This window comes from Ambystoma mexicanum, chromosome 7p, assembly GCF_040938575.1.
Source record: "Ambystoma mexicanum isolate Mex_15411 chromosome 7p, UKY_AmexF1_1, whole genome shotgun sequence".
NCBI lineage: Eukaryota > Metazoa > Chordata > Amphibia > Caudata > Ambystomatidae > Ambystoma > Ambystoma mexicanum.
In genome coordinates, this window is record NC_090939.1 from 469900584 (window position 1) to 469925137 (window position 24554).

Consider the following 24554-nt stretch of genomic DNA (forward strand, 5'->3'; position numbering starts at 1 on the left):
GGGACGGCATGCTGTGATAAGCTTGCAAGTATAGGCGGTGGATGAAGCTAAGGCATTAGTTTGTCTTGTGAATGAGAGTGCTGAGTCAATGTAAATTCCTAAGGTTTTCACATCATTGGCTACTTTAATGATATTGATGTCGATGTTGAAGGATTTGAAGAGGGTCCCTAGTTTGTTCAACTTGTTGGGAGAGCCAAGGAGGAGTAATTTGGTTTTGTCATTGTTTAGACATGAACCATGCTTAGCCACCCATAGTTGTTTCGTACTGTAGATATCGTTGAGGGTTTTACTGCCTGCATCATAGTCACCAGTTATAGGGATGAGTATCTGGGTGTCGTCCGCGTAGTTTGTGATACCCAGATAATCAAGTATATCAAATAGGGGTTTGGTGAATACGTTGTAGAGAGTAGGGGACACGCATGAGCCTTGTGTACTCCGCAGGTGACTGGTGATGGTGAGGCGGATGCAGAGGGTGCAAAGACCATCCTAGATCTGTTGCTGAGGAAGGATTTAATCCAAGTATTAGCTTGGTCCGAGAAATGTGCAGCTGATGACAAGTGTTTGCATACAATTTCATGGTTCACCAAATCAAAAGCCGCTGATAGGTCAAGTAGAAATAGTAAGGCAGATTTACCTTTATTTTTTAAGATCTGAATTTGTGTCTTTAAGTCAATGAGCGCTGTTTCAGTCCCATGTCTAGGTCTAAATCCTGACTGTCTTAATCCTAGCAGATTGTTTGTTTCCAGATACTGCTGTATCTGGATGTATGGTGCACAGTCAAGTTTTTTTAATATGAAAGAGACAGTAATAATCGGTCTGTAGTTAGAAGGAATATTTGGATCTAGAGATGGTTTTTTAAATAATGGAAGTACCCAAGCGTCTTTCAGGTTAGTAGGTACAGTGTTAGAGTCAAATGATGCATTAATAAATGATGTAATGAAAGGGGCAAGTGCATTAGCCGCCTCCTTAAAAAGCGAGGCCGGGCAAATGTCACCCTTACAATTAGACGGTTTGAGTTTAAGCATGATTGTTTCTACTTCTTTGATAGAAAGGGGCTTGAAGATGAATTGAGGCATATTGGTAGAGGGGGAGCGGACAGGTTTTGTGGGATGGCATTGTCGATGAGGTTTTTTTTGGTTTTTATTTTATTTAGTAGCAATGAAATTTTATCTTGGAGGGCGTTTGCATGGTGTACTAACATACAGGTGTCTTTTGTACAGGAGTCAGGTATAGGGGCAGGAGATTCGAGTTCTTTCATAATTTTGTATAATTCTTTAGTGCTGGAGTTGGCTTTGGCTATACAGTCGTTGAAATTATCTTGTTTTGCTTGAATAATGGCTAATTTATAGTTGATTGAAGCTGCATTGAAATTTTCTTTGTTGGACACTGACGGGGAGTTTTTCCAGGTGGTGTCCGCTGTTCGATTCACTTTCCTAAGAGTCTTGAGTCATGTACCATTAATTGATATGGCCGTGTGGTTTGGATTTCTGCAATTTAAGGAGTGCTATAGTGTCAAAGACCCTGAGGATAGTGTCATTATATAAATTCACTAATTCAGAAGGGTCCGAATGTGAGGTACTGCGATAGGTGATAGGACGTAGTAGCGGTATCAGGTTCTCTAATGTGAGGTTCTGTTTTCTTCTTGTCATCATGGTTGGGGCTTGAGTTTGTGTATTGAGGGAGGCTGTCTTCTCAATGGTGAACATGATTAGGTGATGGTCAGTCCATGCACATGGATTATTAGACAATATGTTGATGCTGCGGTTAAGGTCAGCTAGCCAATTGGGTATTCTGCCTTCATTGTGGGTAGGGTGGTTTATACAGTGTTTGAACCCTAGTTCTGAGATTGTGTCCTTGAGGGCAGTGGCTATGGAATCTTTAGGATCATGGAGACCTAGATTAAAGTCACCTAAAATGATAATTTGGGATTTACTTTTAGTGTTGGCTGTCAGTAGATGTGATATATCATTTTCAAAGGCGGAGGTAGTGCCGGGTGGTCGATATATCAAATGCATGGTGATAGTAGATGTGGCCGAGGTGGATTGTTTCATTGAAAGTAGTTCCACAGATGGTAAGTGTTGATTATTGATCATTCTTAATTGGAGCACTGTTTTGTAGATGAACACAATCCTACCTCCCTTAGTAGTGTTAGCATCTCTATCCGCACATAGGATGGTGTCATTGTCTGGAATAGGCTTAGCTGCTTGTACATCACACAATTGCTGCAGCGTCTCACAAATGTTCCATGTGTGCCTGGTGCTCACAGTATGTGGTGTGCAGCACCGGAAGCTGGGAGCACAAAAGGCCACACACAAAAGCATGCCTTGCTTTGCCCCAGGCTTCCGGCGCTGCTTTCTGCAGATTGTGAGCAGGAGCAGGGAAGCCGAGAGTCCGGGGCCGGAGCCTGCTGCAGGTGAGTGGGGGAGGGGCGGGAAAAGGTGGAGGGGGCACAGGGTGGTGCATAGTGGCCAAGAGCTTGGAGTGGATGGGGGCAACAAAGAAGGTCACACCCACGGATTGTGACTTATTTGTGCTGCAATCCGTGGTACGACCTTTTGTGCACAGCCTACCAACATAGAACTGTGCCTGGCTGTCCCTCTTGTGGCATCTCAGCACTTCTGCAGCAGAGTGAAACTCGGCAGAGGTGTTTAAGGGTTTCCTATATCAAAACAATTTGACTTTAATATCACGCTTCATGCCTGAGTCCAGCCAACAAGCATGTTGCCCCTGAGCTACCTTCCAGGCCCTCATAGCAACTCTTGCAACATCTTACAACATTCTAAATCTTGTGCCTAAGTGTCTTTTTTAGGTTCTTGTTTTATGTCCAGCAGCTTGGCCATTGCAGTGTCTTTGACAACATGAGATCATCTGGCTTTTTCCTTGCATCACCAGATACTGCCAGTCTAAAAGCTGTCTTCAGCTCCTGCCAGGTGCATAACAGTATGCTTCTCAGCCTCCTTCGGTTCTCTCTTCTATCTCGCCCACATCATCTGAAACATAGAAGCCAAGTTTACATGAATTCATTCTGTCTTTACCCATATTAAGGCTTGTGGTCAGTCTTTACTTGGTGACTCAACAAAGTATCTGTAATTTTCGTTTTTTTTGTTGCAGGTATGAAAAACAGATATACGGCTGAGAAGGCAATTTGGGGAAAATGGAAAAAGCCACTAATTACAAGGGCTTCATTTCTTCCATGATTTGATGGATTCCTTCTGGGTAATCTAAATTAGAGGTGTAAAAGGAGATGGGTTGGAACTCCAAACCTAGAGAAATATGACTGGTGACACGCAGAGACCAATTGACTAGCAAAGTCTACATTAGTACAGGTAACTGTCTAGGCCATATTACAAATAAGCATTGATACCCCACTGGTAGTAGTGTGGTAGACTGTTTTGTGTAGTACTGACTCTCCATTTAGCCCACAGGCTACAAAGAAATGTATTTTATTTTATTTATTGAGCATTTGTTAGGTGTCTATACAACTGAATGATATGATATGATGTGGCATTTATAACGTGCCTGTACACAACTGTTTCTAGGCGCGATGTGCTTGAAGGTGCCACAAAACGAAGTGGGGAGGGAGCAATGGGAGTAAAACAGTAGCAAAATAGTGAATATACAGTTGTGGTCCTACTTGGAATTGTGACATTCAGACATGAAAGTGCAGTGAAAAGAAGTGTGGGAGATAGGGAAGGTGGGTGTAAGGGGTAAGGTATGGACAAGTGCTGGTGAGAGCCCGGGAGGAAAGTGCCATGGTAAGCCAAGGTTGAAGGCCACTGACTAAGTGCTAGGGCAGAGGAGTCCCAGGGGCGGTATGTGCAGCCACCAGGCAGGGGGCCTGCAAGGGCAGTGCTGAGGGGGGAAGGAGGGTGAGGTGCGGGTGTCGACTGGGCAGAGGGCCTGGTAGCTTGTGAGTTTCATAAGGACCAGGCTGCCAGTCTCAGTGGCAGTGGGGTGGCTAGCAGGGAAGGGAAAGGGGGAAAGAGGTAGAGAAAAGGTGAGTTTTGAGATGTTTCTGGGAAAAGGAGGCAAGGGAGACGATAGGAAGAGATAAAACAATACACTGAGTCACAGGAAAGAACCATTCGCCATCGATCAGAGGATGACTGGTCCAGAAGAAACATGGAGAAAGGGAGCAGCTGATGGGGGGGGGGGGGCAGGATGGCAGCCAATTAGATTCACCTGGAGAAGGAGATCAACCTGAAGCCACTCTGCCCCCTGGCTTATTTTCTGATTGCATTTGAAGAATAGCACATTCAGTAGCAAAAACAATGTACACAATGTAACACTGAAAACAAATGTAATGTAATGTCATTTGTATAGCGCCTTTATCCCATCGGTATGGCCTCAAAGCACTGTAGGTGATGTGAGAAACCTGAGAGCATTCTCACTCCTACTGGATGCTCTTCTCAGGTTGCCAGGGGACAGCCATTGTTATTGGATCCAGACCCTGGGGGTGGAGAAGCGAGAGAGGATCACCTGGCTGTAGGGTCCTTGGGGATTGGGAGTGTGGTGCGCACAGGCGAGACACGGTATCCCACTTTCTCTATTGACGATCAACCTACCCCTCTCCCATCCTTTATCGGTTACTTCAAAACCTCTTCCCTTATTTCCCCATCTTTAACCTTTGAAAGTACTGAGACGAGGAAGGGGAGACTGAGAGTAATGAACACTAAACCTGCATTTTACCACTCTGGTACTGGGACGAAGAAGATGCCTGCACAGTACGGTGAGAGTCAGGCATGTTCCCTTAATCATGGTCGGGCAAGCCCAATTGAGGATCTACATCTGCAACATGTTAAGTGGTTGAAGGTGTATAAAAGGAGGGCCAGAGAACAGTGCAGAGAGCAACAGGGAGGCCTGTGGGGGAGAGACCAGCACGGGACCTTTTTCCAAAGGGTGTAGCCATGGTGGGACAAGCGTAGGACTAAGGACACCGGCCAGCAGTCCAGAAAACCTGTACAGCCTGAGGCAAGTCGGGCTACGGTGCCATTACAGGTGTGGGAGCCTCCACAGCAAGGAATCAGCAGCAGGAGCTGCGAGCACGAGGGAGAAAGAAGGACGCCGTACGCGTCCTTGCTGAGACAGCAGATTTACCAGCTTGGTCAAGACAGCCCTGCATGCGAGCGGGGCTCGCAGGAGCTGACCCACCGACCTACAAGCCGAGAAGAAGCAGCAGGAGCCGCTAATGAATGGCGTCATAGACCGGTCAGAGTCGGAGAAAGCGAATCGACAACCGGGGCATTCCTAGAGGGCTGTAAATAGGTATTTAATATCCAACTGAATAGAAACTTGAAATTAACCATATTTAATGCATATTGAATACCGAACAAGGAGGAAACCTTAAATTCAGCATAACAAATATGGAATACCGAACTGAATGGAAACTTGGAATTTACCACATCGAATGCATATTGAATCCCGAAAAAATTTGAAATTCAGCCTAACAATTAACTATTAAATACTGAACTGAACTGAAAATTTGAAGTTAAGCATATTAAACAATTGGTGAAGGCCTTGCAATTCATCTTTTTGAATGCAAAATCAAGTACGTTATGGGCAAAGCAAATAGCAGAGGGCAGACAAAGTGGAAATGCCCATATGAAAGCTACCTATGGACAAGAGAGCAAGTGTGAAAGAATAACATAGAAAGGTGGGACATGAACACGACCACCAGAAAGTGAACTTTATGAGTAAAACACAGTGTGGCAAGGCCAAAGACTGGCAAGAGGTGTGCAACTCATTATGCCAGGGCCTAGAGGCTGACCAGGAGAAGCCAGAGGAGTGTAAACGTTGCACAAAGCCAATAAAGAGAATGTGACTCTATACTGTGAGATATGCATGGTATCAAGAGAAAACACAGACAAAGATTTGGAAAACCTTTATTTTTGGTGGTCAGGGTGGAAGAAATACCTTGCTTGCCCTAACTCTAGGTTGGGAATGCTCCCTAATGAAAATAAAATTAAGGAAAGTCTAAGTCTGTCAGTCAAAAGTAAACTAGTGTCTGTGTCAAAACCTATGCTTGCCCTCACTTCTACAAAGAAATATGTGGGCTTTGGCCAACGTAACAGTGTTCAAAGCAAAGGAAATGTGCACATGGAGCTCTTCCACAGCTCTCTTCCCCAGGTTCAAGACACTCAAGCTAAGAAAGTTCGAGAAGTTCTTAGGATTTGTTGGCAAAATTCACAGTACCTTTTCTTATCTAGATTCACTTCTTCACAGGGTCACTCAGGCTCCCCTTGTCTTGAGCCTATAGCCTAGAGCCTCCTGGTTATCCTTCAAAGTGTCAATGTTCAAGGTTACTTTGTTTCCAAACACGAAAGTATAATTCACAATTCCTTCCGAAAATATCACTCTTCACTTGTTGCTTGCGGGACTCCCTGCCCCATGAAAAACCAAATCCTTCTGACCTTCAACGTCAGTATCTCAAACAAGTCCTTCGTAACTTTGTTTTCAACCACAAAAGTATACAACAGCTCCTTCAGAAAATTCACTTATTGCTTGTGAGTCTCCCCTCCCGTTGCTCAAACAAGTCCTTCTTGTACTTAGGCCTCCCCTGGTCATGGCGCAGTTTGCATACTGCACAGTCCACCCATTACAGGTCGCGCAACCATGTTTCTAACTTTACTCAGTTTATTAGGGTGGGGTCTTTTCGGCCCACCTGGATCAGCCTCCTGCCTCGGGGCCACCCCAATGCTTCTCAATACTTTTGGTTTACTCACAATGTCTCTTTTAGTATTAGTATTTAAAAGTTTTGCTCTTACTTCCACTTTGCTCTTTTACTTCATTTTTCTTCCAGCTCCCCTTGCGACAAAGGGCTTCTGTAAGGATTTCTATTTTGCTCCGTTTTCAGCCAGTACAAATCCCCAGGCTTGTGGTCAGTCTTTACTTGGTGACTCAACAAAGTATCTGTAATTTTCGTTTTTTTTGTTGCAGGTATGAAAAACAGATATACGGCTGAGAAGGCAATTTGGGGAAAATGGAAAAAGCCACTAATTACAAGGGCTTCATTTCTTCCATGATTTGATGGATTCCTTCTGGGTAATCTAAATTAGAGGTGTAAAAGGAGATGGGTTGGAACTCCAAACCTAGAGAAATATGACTGGTGACACGCAGAGACCAATTGACTAGCAAAGTCTACATTAGTACAGGTAACTGTCTAGGCCATATTACAAATAAGCATTGATACCCCACTGGTAGTAGTGTGGTAGACTGTTTTGTGTAGTACTGACTCTCCATTTAGCCCACAGGCTACAAAGAAATGTATTTTATTTTATTTATTGAGCATTTGTTAGGTGTCTATACAACTGAATGATATGATATGATGTGGCATTTATAACGTGCCTGTACACAACTGTTTCTAGGCGCGATGTGCTTGAAGGTGCCACAAAACGAAGTGGGGAGGGAGCAATGGGAGTAAAACAGTAGCAAAATAGTGAATATACAGTTGTGGTCCTACTTGGAATTGTGACATTCAGACATGAAAGTGCAGTGAAAAGAAGTGTGGGAGATAGGGAAGGTGGGTGTAAGGGGTAAGGTATGGACAAGTGCTGGTGAGAGCCCGGGAGGAAAGTGCCATGGTAAGCCAAGGTTGAAGGCCACTGACTAAGTGCTAGGGCAGAGGAGTCCCAGGGGCGGTATGTGCAGCCACCAGGCAGGGGGCCTGCAAGGGCAGTGCTGAGGGGGGAAGGAGGGTGAGGTGCGGGTGTCGACTGGGCAGAGGGCCTGGTAGCTTCCTGCCTGGAGGGCCTGGATCAGCCTCCTGCCTCGGGGCCACCCCAATGCTTCTCAATACTTTTGGTTTACTCACAATGTCTCTTTTAGTATTAGTATTTAAAAGTTTTGCTCTTACTTCCACTTTGCTCTTTTACTTCATTTTTCTTCCAGCTCCCCTTGCGACAAAGGGCTTCTGTAAGGATTTCTATTTTGCTCCGTTTTCAGCCAGTACAAATCCCCTGCCATTGTGGTGCTTCCCTTCACTTTCACAGAGACTTTTGAACGCGTATATTCTTATATGTGACCACTATCTGATACTGTTTCCTTCCAGAACGCTTTAACCATTGTCTTCTTGTTATCGGTATCCTTTTCACATTGCTCATTTATTAAACTGACTACCACAGACTTTCAATAACGAGTGCTTTCACTCATGGTCACTCCGATACAATGTATACCCTCTTTTCTTTACCGGCAAAGGAGTTAACAGCCTCCTTCAGCTTTCCCCACCTGCCCTTCAGACCCTTCTGGGCTCTTATTCTTACCCAAGAGAATGAGCATGGACTGGGCAGCATGCACCAAGGGATAAGCATACCCCTCGGCTTCCTCCTGCAGACACCTCCGGCTTCCTGGAGACACAGCTCCCTCGTCAAGCTTCCCTTGGCTTCACTTGGTAGCCCCACATCGTTTTGAGGTCCCTTTTTCCTGGCCCGGTTCCTGTTTCTGCTGTGAGCTGCCCTCCAGCATGCTCTCCAGCTCGCTCTCCAACTTGCTCCTTTTATCAAGCATGTGTGTTCCTTTTATATCCATTTAAGTAGTTAAGAGGCTGCAAGTGGGCATAGTTGAAGTCAATTGCCTGACCCTGCCTGACCTCGTTAGTGGGACATGTCCACTGGGTAAATTGGTGTGCCTTGATCTTCATCTTGCTCATCCCAGTACCATAGTGGTGTTTCTCATGGGAAATTTGCACTTCTCTTGATTTCCTCTTCTTCATCTCAGTATTTGAATAGTGTTATGGGAAAGGAGGAGTGTGTGCTTGAATATACCCTATAAAAGGTGAGTGGGGGTTGGAAAGGTCATTATCAAGAACGGGGGATACCATGTCTCACTCTCGGGTATTCCCTCCCCAATCCCTGATGACCCAGGTGATCCTCCCTCGCTTGTCCACCCCCAGGGTTGGGATTCAAACACGAGGGCCTGCCCCTGGCCACCTGCATTGAAGATCCCCGGGGAGTAGGTTGGGAAAGACCCTTACATTTTTCACAATACTCTGGGGCAGGTATAGAAGAACCTGTGTGAGTTGAAGAGCCAAGGGATCCTGGTTGCACAACCTGTGATGGGTGGACCATGTGGTATGACAGCCACCCTAGAGCAGTGAGCCCTGAACCGTGAGAACCTAAGACATTGTGAAAAATCCAAGGGGAAGCACTGCAAGTGAGCTGGTGATGTAATCCAGATAGAGGGTCAGGTACACCTTGAATTGTGAAAAGACTGAAACAAGTACAAGTGGCTGAAGTCTTGGGGAGGTATTCAACGAAAATACTGTATTTAAAATTCAGCATCACCCAAGGTCCTGCATTTTGGGACCACAAAAATCTCGTATTCCAAAATACCGACTTAGGTGAGGGGGTGTCCCCTGCTCCACTAATTTGGTATTTTGGTCTCCAAGGGTCGCCGGGGTGTCCCCCGCATACACAACATGTGTTGCAGGGACAAAATAAAACAAAACTAAAATCTCGAATTAAAAAATGCGAACCTATTATGTTTGTGATTTGGTAATTCGAGATTTTGGTGTTTGTGATATTAACGTACATCCCTTGGGGCAGGCAACCATGAGACCCAAGGAGTTGTAAGTATTGTCTTGAGAATTAAGACTCAAGATCATTTTCTGTTTGAACTGTGTTATTGTGTGGAACTGCATTGCCATAAACTTGGAGAAGGGAACCTCAAGGTTTTGTGGAACTATTTTGAACCTGAGAAAGGTAATCTTGAATTTTGTGGAACTTTTTTGAATTTGGGTAAGGCAAGCTGAAACAGAAGCCAAGAGCTGGAAGTGGCTCTGAACTTTGTTGATCACCATTTCTTTGATTAACATTCCTACGCATGGTTTAGCTTTACTTGTGAGGGCAAGCGTAGTTCAACTCTTTGACTTAGCATAAGGCAAGCTAGGCGTTCTACCATCCTGACATTTGAGTTAATAAACTACATTGTTTTGAATCTTGAATCGGTTGTCTGTGTCATACTTCATGATGGCTTCGCAGTCAACACCCTCGGGGGACCGTAGTCCAAGGTTTGGGAAAATTGATCAGAGGAGTTTAGAATGTGTGTGTGCGTTTTGGCCATAGCGAAGTTGGGTAGGGGTGACCAGGTCCCTACTAGTTACTGTTACGCTCACCTGGTCTCTGCGGAGGTGTTGGGGCATGGTTGCAGCCCTCCCCGGGGTGAAGTCGCTCGGGTCCAACTTCACCCTCTGTGCTTATGGTGACAGGTGGTAATAGGTGATGCTGCTTGGACCTGCTCCTGCATGGAGAATAGGGGGCGTGAGGAAGGCAGCTTGTGCACCTGATCCCCTTCCATATCCCTTCTCCCAAACCGTGGTACCCGTGGGATGCGCTGTCCCTGGAAAGCTCACCTGTTTATTAGTTTTGGCAAGGACTCTGTCCTGCTGCTTCTGGCAGGAGTGCTTGTATGACCTGGACCGAGTTCCTTCACTGGTCCCTTGCACATGGTAGTCCAGTCCTGTTGCGACTAAACCACTATACTTCAGGTAAGTGCTCCTGTTTGCCTTTGTATTTCCTCATCTGTTTGTGTAGTATTGTAAAGTTTGTTTCCTTGTATTGCTGTGCGTTCCACCTTTGATGCTTGCTCTTTTGCTTTCTTCCCTTGCAGGTGATGTTGCCGGCCCCGTAAAAGCTTCAGAGCTCGAGGCGGCAGCCAGAGGGAATGAGGAACGAAGCTGAAGTGGTACAGTAGCTGGTAAATTGTTAACTAGGCGGCGCTCAGGGTTCAAATGCGGCACGGGCCTAGGACGGGTGTTCTAACCTTGTCTTTCTTCTTCTTCACAGGGTCCGAATTCGTGGATGCGGAGTGCAGTGCCGCGGCATCGGGATCAAGATCACTGGATGTCAGGAGATGAGTCTGCATATGAAGCAATGAAGTACCGGTTTTCTGGAGGTGAGTATGCAGGACACCTGGTTTCAAAGGTAAGTAAACTGGTCCAAGCAGCGGTGAGTGCCACGTTGCACGCGAATGCACAGTAATGCGAAGCACTGGCCTTAAGGATGGAGCAGCTTATATAGCTGAGCTTCTGAAGCCACGCCCACCAGGTTCAGCCTGCCTGCCACACCCTGCCACAGCTGATGAGTCAGCTCATGAAGACCAGGCCTAGGGACCCACACTCGATGAGTCAGCACATGAGGATGTTCTCTGGAATAAAGGCTTTCAGCTCCTGGAAAGTTCTTGTAAAATAAAAGCACTCCTGCACTGAAATAATGTAAAAGCACTCCTGCACTGAAGTAAAGTTTTCCTGCTCACTTCTCTATATGAGCATGGCGCCAAAGGCGTCAGGACTGAGTCCAGCTGTCAGTCTAGAAATACGGATACCTCTACTTTGAGACCGCAAACGCATTTTGGTGGCCGTGGGCCAACCGTCTTATGCACGATATGACAAAATATGGGTTTTCGAGTCTGCCAATGAACGGCCATATTGATGTAACAAGAATCGCCATTTTGTTTTCTAACCATTGCTCATTGCTTTCTGTTCCTGTTGCTTCGCAGTATATTTTCCGCTTACACTGCTCGACTGTGAAACATTGTTGTCTGTATGTGAAAAGGACAAGGCCGCACGGCCGTGAGGATAACAAGAGTTCGCTGAAACACAAACGTAGGCAGCGCCAGGAAGAATGCCCGGCTCCCTCCCGAATGTAGCCTTGAAGCAGAGCTGCAGGTCATTTAATCATTTCACAGCTGCCAGCCAGTCTCGTTATATGGTAGAATATGTTAGAATAATACCGCTAAAGGCTTGAATTATGCTTTTCTTATGGCCCCCCTTTGCTGAGCCCGCTAGAGCATGTCGGCTCCCAGGACGTGAATAGCACCGGATAGATCGCAAGGTCCGGAATGCAACTCCCCCCGTATGTGGTTCGCTTCCAAGAACAGAAGCGCTGTGTTCTATTCAACAACTGAAAGATGCCTTTGCACTCACAAATTGCAAATTGTTACTAGAATAGATGTTTGAAGGTGTCATAGTGGTCAGAGATGTCCATCATCACACCAAGTTCAAAGAAACCCAGTAAAGGGGGGTGTTAAACATGTCATAGCTGATTGTTTGGTATGCATTTTGTATATATGTAACTGATTTACGTAATTCGCTCTCTTGCGTCCCTCGAGGTCTAGAGATACACGTCGCGGGGCTGAGACCGAGTTGGCCAACTGAGACTTTTGCTTTGCAATAAAACCCTAGCTTTGGGAATACAACCTCGTGTCTGGCGTCTCTATCGTGTGTGGTGACTCGCCTTGTTTCCATAGAGGTCAGGGTCCCCTAGGGGCCCCTTTCACAGCCAGGGCCCCTGTGTTTATGGGTACCAAAGGGACATAAGTGAGTCAAGTGACCCATTGCCCCCCACAACTAGATGTTGTGGTTTTTATGTTCTGGGGCCTGTGGCCATGACAGTTACCCATATCGAGGTGGCAAGTGGATGAATACTTTGAAGTTGACAAGGGAGTATGCAAGAGTAGTAGAACTCATTATGTGTCCAGCTAGTCCCACATTTTTGTTGTTTGGGATAGCTGGATTCTAATGGCAGGGGTGTTGTGCAATGTTTCATTGGGGTGGTGTATGGTTGTAGATGCGTGCAGGTGGGTGTTCTTGTCTTTGGCTATCTTCCATAATCATGGAGTGTGATACATACCCGTGTTCTCTGGAATGCTTCCTGGCTTCGTATGTATTGCTTGGATGCTTTCCTGTGTTCTGCTGGAGATTGTTAGAATATTCTTACCGTCATTCAGTGATTTCATGCAAGTTCTTTGCTGTTCCAGCCTACCTGAAGTGGTTGACTAGCTATGGGGACAGGGTTTGTCAGGGTGGTTGTAGGCAATAGCTATGTCTTGTCGGCCCTCCGGAACGCCAGGTGGTCCTCTATGCATCGAATGTTAAGCAGCATTGAATTCTAGATAGTGGGGCTTGGACAGAGAAGGGGGATTTTCCTATTCTAGTCGATTTGAAGATGGGTTCACAAGGAGGAGCGCACTGTCTGAACACATGTTTCTGTTGGGTTGGTAGCAGTGATTTTCTGTTGAAGGTATTCTGGGCCTGTCTTGTAGAGGGCATGGTGAGTGATAAACATGGTTTGAAAGCGACCTGTCCCACCGGGAGTCAGTGGAGGATATAGAGGGTGGGGTAATGTGGTCTCTGGGTGCTGAGGGCAAGGAGGAGCATAGCTGCAGAGTTCAGGACCCTTTGGAGCTTTCTGAGTTGATGAGCAGGGGCACCCAGGTAGAGGGAGTTGGCATAGTCTAGGTGGGAGAGGACAATGGACAGCATTGCAGTGACTCTGTGGGGGTAAAAGATGTAAGGGAAGATGTGTCCGAGAGTGTGGAGGTGTAGGTAGCAAGATTTATACACAGTGTTTATGTGGTGTGAGTGTCAGGTCAGTGTCCATAGTGCATCCCAGGTTTTTTACTACGGTGGATGCAGTGGGAGGGGAGGGCCTGAGGAAGAATGGCACGCCATGGGTTGGGGGAAGAGAGCTGTCTCCCCACATAGCATGATTTCTGTTTTTCCAGCATTGAGGAGGAGGTGGTTGGCCACCATCCAGTGATGGATGTCTGTGAGGCAGAGTGCGAGGTCAGGGTGGGTGCTGGAGACGGACTTGGGGGGGATTTTAATGATGACTTGTGTGCTTTTTGTGTAGTTGTAGCAGGTGAGTTTGTGTGAGCGGAAAAGTGCAGTGTGACGGTTCATGTAGAGGTTGAAGATAGGCAAGCGCCTTGTGGGACTCCGTTGTTGACGGGGCGGTTGGTTGAGGTGAAGGAAGGGAGGTTAGTGCTGTGTCCCTTATGCCGAGAGAGTGGAGTCTGTCAATGAGGATGCTGTGGTTGATGGTATTGAAGGCTGCCGAGAGGTCGAGCAGTACGAATGTGGCACAGCCCTCTGTGTCTGCGGTGCTTTTGAGGTCATCCAATAGGTAAATATGGGATGATTCAGTTCCATGCAGGGGTCTGAAGCCGGAATGGGCGGAGTTGAGAAGGAGGTTCAATTCAGTGAAAGTGCAGAGCTGGAGTAGGCCGTTCCGTCAGTGAGTTTGGTTAAGAAACGGTTGTTAGAAATTGGTCTCTTGTTGGCTGCAAGAAGGTGGTCAAGTGAGGGGTTTTTGAAGAGGGATTTGGCATGTGATGTTTAGAATGCTGCTTGGAATATGCCTGAGGTGAGGGAGGAGTAAAGGATGGATCTTGCGATGCTGCCTGCACAGGTTGAGGTAAAGATGTATTTTATTTTATTCTGCTTTATTCGACAATTATCTCTTTAGCATACATAATTCATCAGACATTATTCAAGTTTCTCACATACAGGATCCAAGGATTGCCCATTAAAAAGAAAACTAAAACATAAAACATTTAAGAACAACAATACAGTAAAGTCCTTCTATAATCAAACTTTGTTCAGTTGCCCATTCAAATCGATCCTGCAGTACCCGGCTCAGTAAATAAATCTTACCACAAAATATATATATCAATAACAATTTTATTTGATTGATATAATTGTCTGACTTCTGTAACTCCATTAACACAAGCCTTTTAAAACAATGGCAACAGATATATTCTTAAGTCTTTATATTTCTTGCAGAATAACAGAACAGAATAATAAAAAATCATCTCAGAGCATGCATCACGCAATGGGCAAGTTTCAGAAGTATGATCTTTCCAACCTTAGGTACATTTTGCATCCTTGAGGATACCAGTCCTGAATTCCAGAAACATTGTAGAGTGTAGGCTGGTGATATTAAATCAAGCTATTGCTCAATGCCTTGGTTAGTTTCCACAATCAAATAATTCAGCCCTACTTTTAAATGTAGGCACAAACTCACAAGATGTTCGTACATAGCCCATTGAGCGGCCAACTTCACCTCCATTTTGATACAGCTATTTAAATTCTGTGGATTCTGCCAAAGTTCACTTAGGTGCAATGCACATAATTGCTGCCTTACATGTTTGTGCCATAGCAGTGAGTTCCCTCCTGTATAACTAAAGATGTGAGGAAGGCAGAAGGGCATGGGTCACTCAGGGTCTGCACTGGCAGCTGCTGGCAAGTAGCATAAGGGATTCAGGTCTGGAGATGGGAGAGCAAGAGTAGCTTGACAACTCTTCTGATCATTTCTACAACATGGATACCACATAGACAGCTTACACCATGATACCCACATTCTGCATGACAGCGCAGTTGATTGAGACGGAGTACCTCTAGTATGTATCAGGAGTTCTGGCTGAGAGCTGAAGCTCTTTAGCCATGCGCAAAAAGAACTCAAAACGGTCACCTTTATGGTCATTTTTGTCCATGTGACAAAAGCGCAGGGAGAATTATATTACTCCTGTTTATTCTCAGTGATTTTGGTACACCATGATGCGCAGCAGGGCAATGATAGAAATGTAGGACCGTTCCACCCCATCTACTCTGCCTCTGAAATATGGGCAGTGCTTTAAGTGGGGCAAGAAATTAAGAAGGGCCCTAATTTGGGGGCGTGGCGTGCCTGATGGGCATGGTCTATGACTTGATGGGCGTGGCCTAAAGAAGAACATTTAAAAATGCACAGGGATAATCTGCCCTACATAACTAAGTGCATATCGCAAACCCGTCTGCTTGGTACAACCAAAGTGTGTGATCCTGGGCAAATAATTTGTTTGCCCTGCGCCTTATCTGCAGCTCTGTAAGTGATTCTTATTCACTTCATAGCTTATGTTAATGTATCATGCTATTATTATTTTAAAAAGTAATGGCTATAGAGTTGCGTTGTGGGAGCAGGGGGCCCAGGCAGGGCCCTGGCTGAGCTCCACTTTTGGAGATTTAAAGCCCTGTCTTTGCTCATGTCTTCACCTTTCATGTTTGAGGGCTTCCAATAAAGGCTGCGCTCTGCCCACCATATGCACACACACACTTTGTGAACTATTTTAGAAAAGACGCATGTTCCAGGCTCCTGTGAAAACTAAAAGTGGCCAATTGGGTCTACACAGACAGGGGTTAGCTTCCAATAGAAATGCTCTTCTCGCATAGCATTAGAGCATGGGGAATACATGGAGGATGTGCTCCACAGACGTGGGTTCTGGGAGACAGGGAGATGTTTGAGCAGGCATGCCCCTAGTATCCTTCCTGCAGTACATTGAGTTAGGAGGGACACAGGTAAGCGCCATTTCACACTGGTGTCTCAGTCCATACATGCCTCCGATCCCGCCATCTGAAGATGGGCAACAACGATGTAGCTGAGGAAAGTAATGCACTTTCGAGATGATAGAGGAATGAGAGTTGTGGTAACAAAAAGCCACCATGCATTACATCCCGCCTCCAGTGACTTTTTGCCGTGGCTCTGTCCATACCTGACAGCTGCAATGCAGTGTTTACCTTCTCGTCTGGGTTAACGTGCTTTGGTTGTTTGATGAGCAGGCCAATATTTGTGACATAATTATCATTGGATGGAACAAGTTTTTTGTGCTGATGCATCTATTTTGCAGTAACTCTGCTTATATACGTGGGTACTGTTTTCAAATGCCATTTTCAACGTCTGCATAGCAAACCAGTCAGTTACAATAAAGTGTCATTCTAATTGCTGCAACAGTCCATGGCCCACATCCATGTATAAAGCCACTAGTACACTAACAGTGTACAGGAAACGGAAGAACAGATGGGAAGAACTGGGTATACCTTTCAGTCATGCATACTTATGCTTCCTCCGCGAACTCCAGGCGCAGCAGGCAAGGCCAGGCCAAAATGGCGCTTCATTTTATCAGGGATTTATCAGGGATGTGTAGTGTCCTCTTTCATTATCTTCCACACTAAGAGAGGACATAGTCCTCTGCCCATGACGAGCGTTCAGGCTCGGCATGGGAAGACGGGGCTACTGCCCATTGTTCGACAGTTGCCGCTTGATGAATAAAGAAGTAACAGCCACATACATCGGCTATGCGTTATTAATATTTTAGCCTGTCTCCTGTTATTATATGCTTCTTAAAAGTCAACAATGTGGCTTCCTGCTTGGGACTGCAACTTCCTCTCGTGACCCTTCGCTAGGCTTACAGACCTCACAGTGGGGTCACAAGTGGAAGTTTCAGAAACTGGCGATTCCTCCTGCCGCAATGCTGTTAGATGCCACTGCTGTGACTGAGAGCAGTGCCAGCCACAGCGTCACGCAAACTGCAACTTTCTCTTGCGGGTCTTGAGAGAAAGGCCCAGTTTGCACAACGCTATGGCTGTCACTGCTGTCAGTCCAGCGTTTCGCATTATGGCAGCGCAGCGTCGTGCAACCGCACGGGGAGAAGTCCCACTACAACGTAGTGGGACCGGTGGGCCCAGGTAGGACCACGGCCTAGCCCCACTCTTTGGAGATGGCTGGGGCTCGGCCTCAGCTGTCCCTGGCCCACTAAAGCCCTGAATATGGCTTCATCTCCCTCTCAATCTACACTCTGGATTCCTATGTAATCCGTTTAAAAGCCTTCAGCCATGCACATAAACGGCAGCAGCATTTTCAAGTGTTTGCATCCCGAGGTATATAAATGCAGTGAACCCCCGGACCACTTCCAATTTCCCTGCATTATTTGCACCTCGGAGTGCAAACCATCAAAATTGCATGCAGGCAAGTGCATCCATGGATGTACATTCGTACACAGTGTCCTCTGTGCAATTATATCTTAGTGTTCTAGTAAAATAAGTGGGATATGAATTTTGAAATCTTTTGTTTGAGAAGGTATAGGATACAAATTTGTTTTTCAGGGATGCACTTGTTTCTGTTTATAAATGTAAATGTTGCTCTCAGTTACAATAAACTGTTCATTTTCTAAACTGTGAAACATTGCTTTACATAACTCCATTATATGAGAGATTTATGAACAGTAAGTGTTTCTCATGGAATCTTTTCTATTTAACAATTGCGGGACTTGTGACTCTCCGTTTGGCCGCTTCTTTCAGGAAATGCGCCGCTTACGAATAGTTTACTGGGCCTTTTCAAAGGAAGTTGGCTGGGCTTAGAGCATTGAATAGCTAAGCAGTTAAAGGTGTGACCAGGGTGGGGGATCATTAAAGGACCTGTTGCCTGGGAGGGACTCAGGAAGCCCTGTTGGTATTCGCGCGGAATGGAATGTGCAAAAGAAAGGCCTGGCGCGCTCCAGGAGAAGGGCGGCTGCTGTAGTCTGGCGAGGCTGTGGCTGTAGGAAGCACTGACTCCATCAGCCAGCCCACTCACAGGATACAAGGGGGGGGGGGGCGTATGAACAAGCTGCGAGAGGTCACTGATTGGCTGTGCCCTGGGCCAGACAGAGGCTTCTCGTGGGCCGCTGTGGTTCTGCATCCTGAGTTTCCATCGCCTAATGCTGTGGGTTTGAACAGGGCGGACTGCAGGATGCTGGGTGTGTGCACCGCGTGGGCCGCTGCTCTCCGACACGGGTGGGTGGAGGGAGACGATTACTTTGCATCTGCTGTTTTCCCCGATACATTTTAAAGCAACAGCCCACATTTCTTCTTGGGGTGATGGCAGTTTCTCTATGGCAATATTGGTATAAATCCGAGCCTTACATCAATTACATTTCTGTCATAAGTAACCTGAACCTATGACACGTAAGGCAGTGAAACCTTTCTCTGCGCAAGCTTGGATGGAAACATGCTATTTACTGCTTTATAACTTGTCCAATTCCCTTATGACCTATTTTCACATGTACACGTTTTGACTTCCTTCGGTTTATTGTCCCCGTGTTGTGAACAGAAGCCAGTACTTTATTGTGATAGCTCTTTCTGGTGCATTTAGCAGGGAATAGGAACATGTAATTTCTGTTATATATTTGTATTTGTAGCCGATTTATAAAACACCAATGCAAAGCAAAGTTGCTTCAGAGTAGTAAGACGTGGAAATGATCGGCGGGTAGAAGGGGAAATGAATCATGGCTCTGATTATTATTATTGTGAATAATAATAATATATTAAATTAGCTGTATTACTTGTTCACAGCTGTGGTACACCTCTTCCTAATATAGTTTGTCTTGCAGCACATGCAACATTTTACACGATTTGGAATACATTTCAGGGTGGAATGCATTTCAGGGTATTTTGCACGTGGCAAACATTCAGAAGGCAAACATTTTAGACTTGTTGATGTGTTTGAGTCAAAATCTCCAACATGGTAAAGGAGCATTCGTTGGTCGTTTGGTGTTAGACGAATGACATTTTGATCAGATTATATGTAGTATTTGGCATACAAAATGAATTCCTTTTCTTGTTAATAAGAGGTGTGTGGGTTTTAGTGATAAAGACAAGTGCTACTCTCCAAATCCGTATGGGGAGCAGAATCTTTTTTTTATTATTTTTACTATTTATTTATCTTTACTGTGTTAAAGTTCTTACAAACTTTTCAGAAACGAAAAAACAATATACTAAATTCTACAATTTTTTAAAATAGGAAATCTGTGTATGAACCTAAGTGTTATTCTCATCTGTACTCGGTGCTCGTAGCAGCTTTTGGTGCCGGGAGATCAGAGGGCTCCTGAGGTGGCTTCTCCTTTCTGAATGATTCAAGGGCACTGCCAGCTTTTCAATTGTGGTGTATTCATATTCCGAATTAGTACCCAGCGAGGGAGAATCAGAATGAAGGAACCATTCTGATTGGACCTCGCCGGGGCATTACCCGGCCGCAAATCCCTTGGATTCCATGCCTTTGTTCCGGCGGGGGTGTGGTATCCCCCCAGCCAATGAGGAGGCTCGAAGCGGGGCCATCCCCGCTCCGAGCCTCCACACGGCTGGAGGCCGCCTTCGTCCCCCTCACCCCACCAGGGAGTCAGATATGTTGTTTTTTGTCCTTCTTCCCCCTCCCCTCCCTCCCAACCCCACCTTCAGCCTGCTTTGTCCCCGGTGGGGGACGATGGCAGCCTCCAGCCGTGTGGAGACTCGGAGTGGGGCCATCCCTGCCCCAAGCCTCCACACAGCTGGAGGCTTCCTTCGTCCCCCTCTGGGGACCCAGGTACGTTTGTATTGTTTTTTTCCCCTCCCTCCCTTCCGCCCCTCCAACCCCACTTACATTCTTCTCTTTATTTTTTTGGGGGGGGTGGGGGAAACGGACTCTGTTTTCCCTTCCCCGGTGGCCATTTTCTCAGTCATTTATTTTGTTTTGTTTTTTCTGTTCCGAAACGCTTCAGCGTTTCAGGACAGAAAAAATACTTTTAGTACCCCGATCTCGCAGATCTTGCGGGCAGGGTTACTAAAAGCAATATGCCCCTCGTGGCCGAGGCATTACAGAGTCCGGTAATGCCCAGGGGCCTTCGTTAAGGCCCGAGCAAATAACTATGTGCCCCGGGACATTTCCTGACTCAGTAATGCCCCCGCCTCTCGGGGGATATTGCTTAATTAGTGTGAATGACTGACCATGCTGAGGGTGCTGGAACCATCCTAGAGAGGTTTGGGGGCAGGGGTGTTCTCACTCATTTAACATTTGGTATAATGGATTGAAATGGTGAAATTTCAAGGAAATAAATGGGTACAAATCTATACTGCGTGCAATCATTTCTGTAGGTTACCACATGAAAACATCTGAAAGTTGGCAGGTCACCAACAGCACACATTAGCATTTTACAACACACTTTTTTGTATGCCTGTGGTCACACTTAAACCCATTCATGATGTCATGCCCAAAATATATGCCAACATTGTCACAGGATGCACATTTTCTTGACCTGTGGACATTACATGCTGACTTTGCCCAACACATGCCAGTAGTGGCACCGTAAAACATGTTAAGCTGCAAGAACAAGCTTTCATTCCTGGTGCCCAAAAGGCACAGGTGTTGTTGGTGTAAAACCTTTGCATGCTGGCTGTGCCCAATATCCACCCATATTTACAGTGCAACAACACATTTAATGCTGGATGTGCCCAAACATGCTAGCATTGCCCCTGTAAACCATTTCCATGCTGGATGTGCCCAGCACATATCAGAATTGCCTCCACAAACTATTTTCATGCTGGCTGTACGAGGTAAAAATCAGTATTAACACTGTAAGAACACACTCATGCAGGCTGTTCCCAACATTTGCCTGCATTTCTATTTTTAAAAAATGTACATGCTGATTGTGCCAAATAAACAAAGTATTACCACTTTAAGAACATACTTACCTGCTGGTTGTGCCGAAAATGCACTAGTATTGCCCCTGTAAAACATGTTCATGCTGAATGTGACAAATACATGTAAGTATCACCATTATAAGAACACACTTTCATTGTTATTGTGCCCATTATGTATATGTATGCAAGTATTCTACTGTCAAACATTTTCATGATTAATGTTCCCACAATGTATGCTAGCATTGCAATAGTGAACATTTTACGATACAGTGACAACAGTATATGCCAACATTGCCACTGATACGCTTTTGTTGCTGAGCTGTAAGACCCTTCATGCTGGCTGTGCCAGATATTTGCCGGTATTGCCACTGTGAGAACACACTTTAATGTGCTTGTGCACAATATTTACCAGTATTTCTACTGAGAAATACGTTTCATGCTGGACATGCCCAATAAATGCCAGTATTGCCAATGTAAAACAGTATGTGCTGGATGCACCCAATGAGCATCCTCAGTATTGCCACTAGAGTGACACACTTGCATACTGACTGTGCCTAAATGTGCCAGTGTCACCACTGTAAAACATTATTCATGCTGGATGTGTCCAATATAGGACAGTATTGCAACCATACATTATTTTCATGCTGTGCCCAATGATTGCTAGTATGTCCACTGTAAGAACACACATGCGGTATGCACCCAATATGTGCTAATATTACCAATGTTAAACATGTTTCATGCTTGTTAGGCCAATAAATGCCATTATTACTGTAAGAACAAACTGTCATGCTAGTTGGGCCAAACATGTGCCAGTATTGCCACTGTGATATATTTTCATGCTCACTTGTACTAATAAATGCAATTATTGACACTATGAGAATATACGTTCAGCTGGTTGTCTCTAAAATATGTGCCACCATGCCACTTTGCAACTTCTTTCATGGAGTCTGCTCACTATGTGCCAACGTTGCCCCATGAAAGCACCTTGGATGCTGATTTTGCGGTGCATCCATTCTACATGAGCATGCCACATTAATTTGGCTCAATGTGACTCAAGCCCCAGTTCTCTCTAGACTGGACTACTGTAATAGCCTCCTCCTGAATCTTCTTTCTACCATTCTGCGTCTCCTTCAGCTTATCCAGAATAGGGCAGCAAGACTTATCCTTGGCCTTATGCCCAGGGACCACATCTCTCCTGCACTAAAACGTCCTCACTGGCTCCCGGTTGCTGCATGGATTAAAATAAAATCCCTCTCAATCATCCACAAGTCTGTCTGGGCCAGGAGACCACACTATCTTCAACTTTATCTCACTAAATACTCTTCTTCTAGACCACTTCGCTCCACTGGCACCGACTCTTTGTGTGCAGAGCATTTTGCAAAAAAGAGGGCAAGTGGTTGCTCACTTTCCTCTGTAGTCTCCCCTCCTTTGGAATAGCCTCCCCTTACCCCTGTGCTTTGAGCAGGATCTTCTCAAATTCCGGAAGCTCCTTAAGACTTTCATCTTCTCCTCCTTCTCTCTTCTGCTAAGCCCACAGTTGATGAAATGATGTCCTTGACCCTTATGCATCTTTGGGGCCCTGACCTCCCACTCCAATTCTTCACAGCTTCTGCCTATCAACAGCACTTTGCATCTGCACCCATCCCCCGCCCCGGAGACCCGCAGTTACACTTCCCACAGCCCAGGCCGTGTAGCAGTCGGCTCACCCACAAGCTCAGACTCCCCAGTACTTACGCCCTCTTCCTCTCTGCACTTGCATGTTCTGAATACTCACAAGACATAGTAGGCCCATCCCTCTTCCTCTTCTCCCTCTGCTCTTAATATTGTGTTGTAATGTATTTCCCACCCTTGCTACCTCCCTGCCCTGGGGGGGGGGGCTTTGAAACAGTATATTCTTATTGTATGAATTCCAAACAAACAAATAAATAAATGTCACCGCTCACCATATACACAGTTGCATGCATCACAGACACACACACACACCCACACACAAAAGTGCATGCCCTCACACAGTCTAACTCCAAACACGCACAACACATTGAATACATTTACTACAGGCAGGCACACACAAACACTTTTTTCACACACATTGAGGGTGTCCATGCGATCTGATCCAGGATCTCTTGTATAAGCGCTGAGGCTTCTTTGTTGGCTCATGCCTTTCCATTCAGCACATTTTCTGCCTCTGCCTTCCAGTTCCTATTGAAGCCTTCCAGCTCACCACACTCGCTTTGGCTCCTGATTTCATGTTCTCGCTCAAACATCACACACCTGGCTGCATCATTGAATGGAATTTAAAGTCACAGGAGGAGGAGGTGACCACATTGTTAGACATAGGGGACACTACTGAGACAGCACACCGGCTCCACTCATCGACTGCATGCCAGCTGTTCCAGTGCCGGGGGACACACCGGGACACTGCTTAGGCAGACACCCTACCATTCTCCCCCTCACCACCACTGTATGTATGGGAGTGAAAGGGGTATGTTTGAACTGGAAAATTGTGCTATATTACTCGAGGCCATAGCCAGGATCTATTCAAATAAATGGCAGATAATAGTTTTGGTTTCCTTCGAACCAAGATTTTTAGAAATAATTGTACTGCTGATCTAGTTGAAACTTTTCAACTGCAACTGCAATCAAGAGGGCAGTCTTACTGTAATGATAATCTGCACCTCTTACTTGTCCATGGTTTTTGGCAATAAGTGTAACTTTGAACATCACAACAACCAACTATGGTGCATTTTTTCAAAGCCTTGTTCTGGGTTCAACCTACAGAGTTATAATTATGAGCTTTGGTCCCTTACAAGCTTATCTTTTGAATTGTGTCTCTTTTTGATATCCATATGAGAGGAGCAGTTGGATGCATTTTCCCTAGCTCTCGCCCCCTCACTGCCGTCATACTGGAACAACAGGAGAATGCCTCTGTGTGAGACCCCATGTGTTATGCCTATACCTCATCGAGTGTCTGAGAGATGATATGCACTCAGACAACCATATCGAATGTACCCTTGCACTGCAAGTGTGAAAGGATGCTGTATGGAAGGATGTCAGCATGCACCATTGGACATCATGGAGTGCTGAGTGAAATCTGACGAGGGCAGAGTGATGTCATGGAGAAGATAAATGAAGCCATGCTGAAACGATATGAAAATACTGAAGAGTGACGATCTAACTGAAGCGATAAGAGAAACATGTACAAAATGATAAAGTAATCATGAATGTAAAAGAATATAAAGTAACTTGCTGACCAACAAGTGTAAATCTGCATGTAACGCAAGGTAGAAGAGATTCATATAAGCTTGTTAATAGAGGAATATATCATGTGGCCAGGATGGACATTATTGGAAAATGTATGCCGGATCGTGTAAATATTCAATTCAACTACCTCAGAAGCCGATCAGGGTTTCACAGTTAGTAGCCACTGGAAGAAAAGCTTAATGTGCAAAGCAAAGAGGAGTCAATGTTGGCTTGGGATCAAGGATGCTAATTTTTAAAGAATAGCTGCAAAGCACGAAGGGAAGCAGACGGATAAGCC

The 24554-nt window shown here is 45.6% G+C and overlaps 1 long non-coding RNA gene across 5 annotated transcripts in view; it reads left to right on the plus strand.

Annotated features, from left to right (window-relative positions):
• The window catches only part of LOC138526120 (uncharacterized), a 338403-nt gene extending 328466 nt beyond the window's left edge, over positions 1-9937 (plus strand). For all 5 annotated transcript variants that reach the window (XR_011283494.1, XR_011283491.1, XR_011283489.1 and 2 more), the window contains one exon: positions 3112-9937. This is a non-coding gene — a long non-coding RNA (uncharacterized lncRNA). The remainder of the gene's footprint in view (positions 1-3111) is intronic.
• The last annotated feature ends 14617 nt before the right edge of the window (positions 9938-24554 follow it).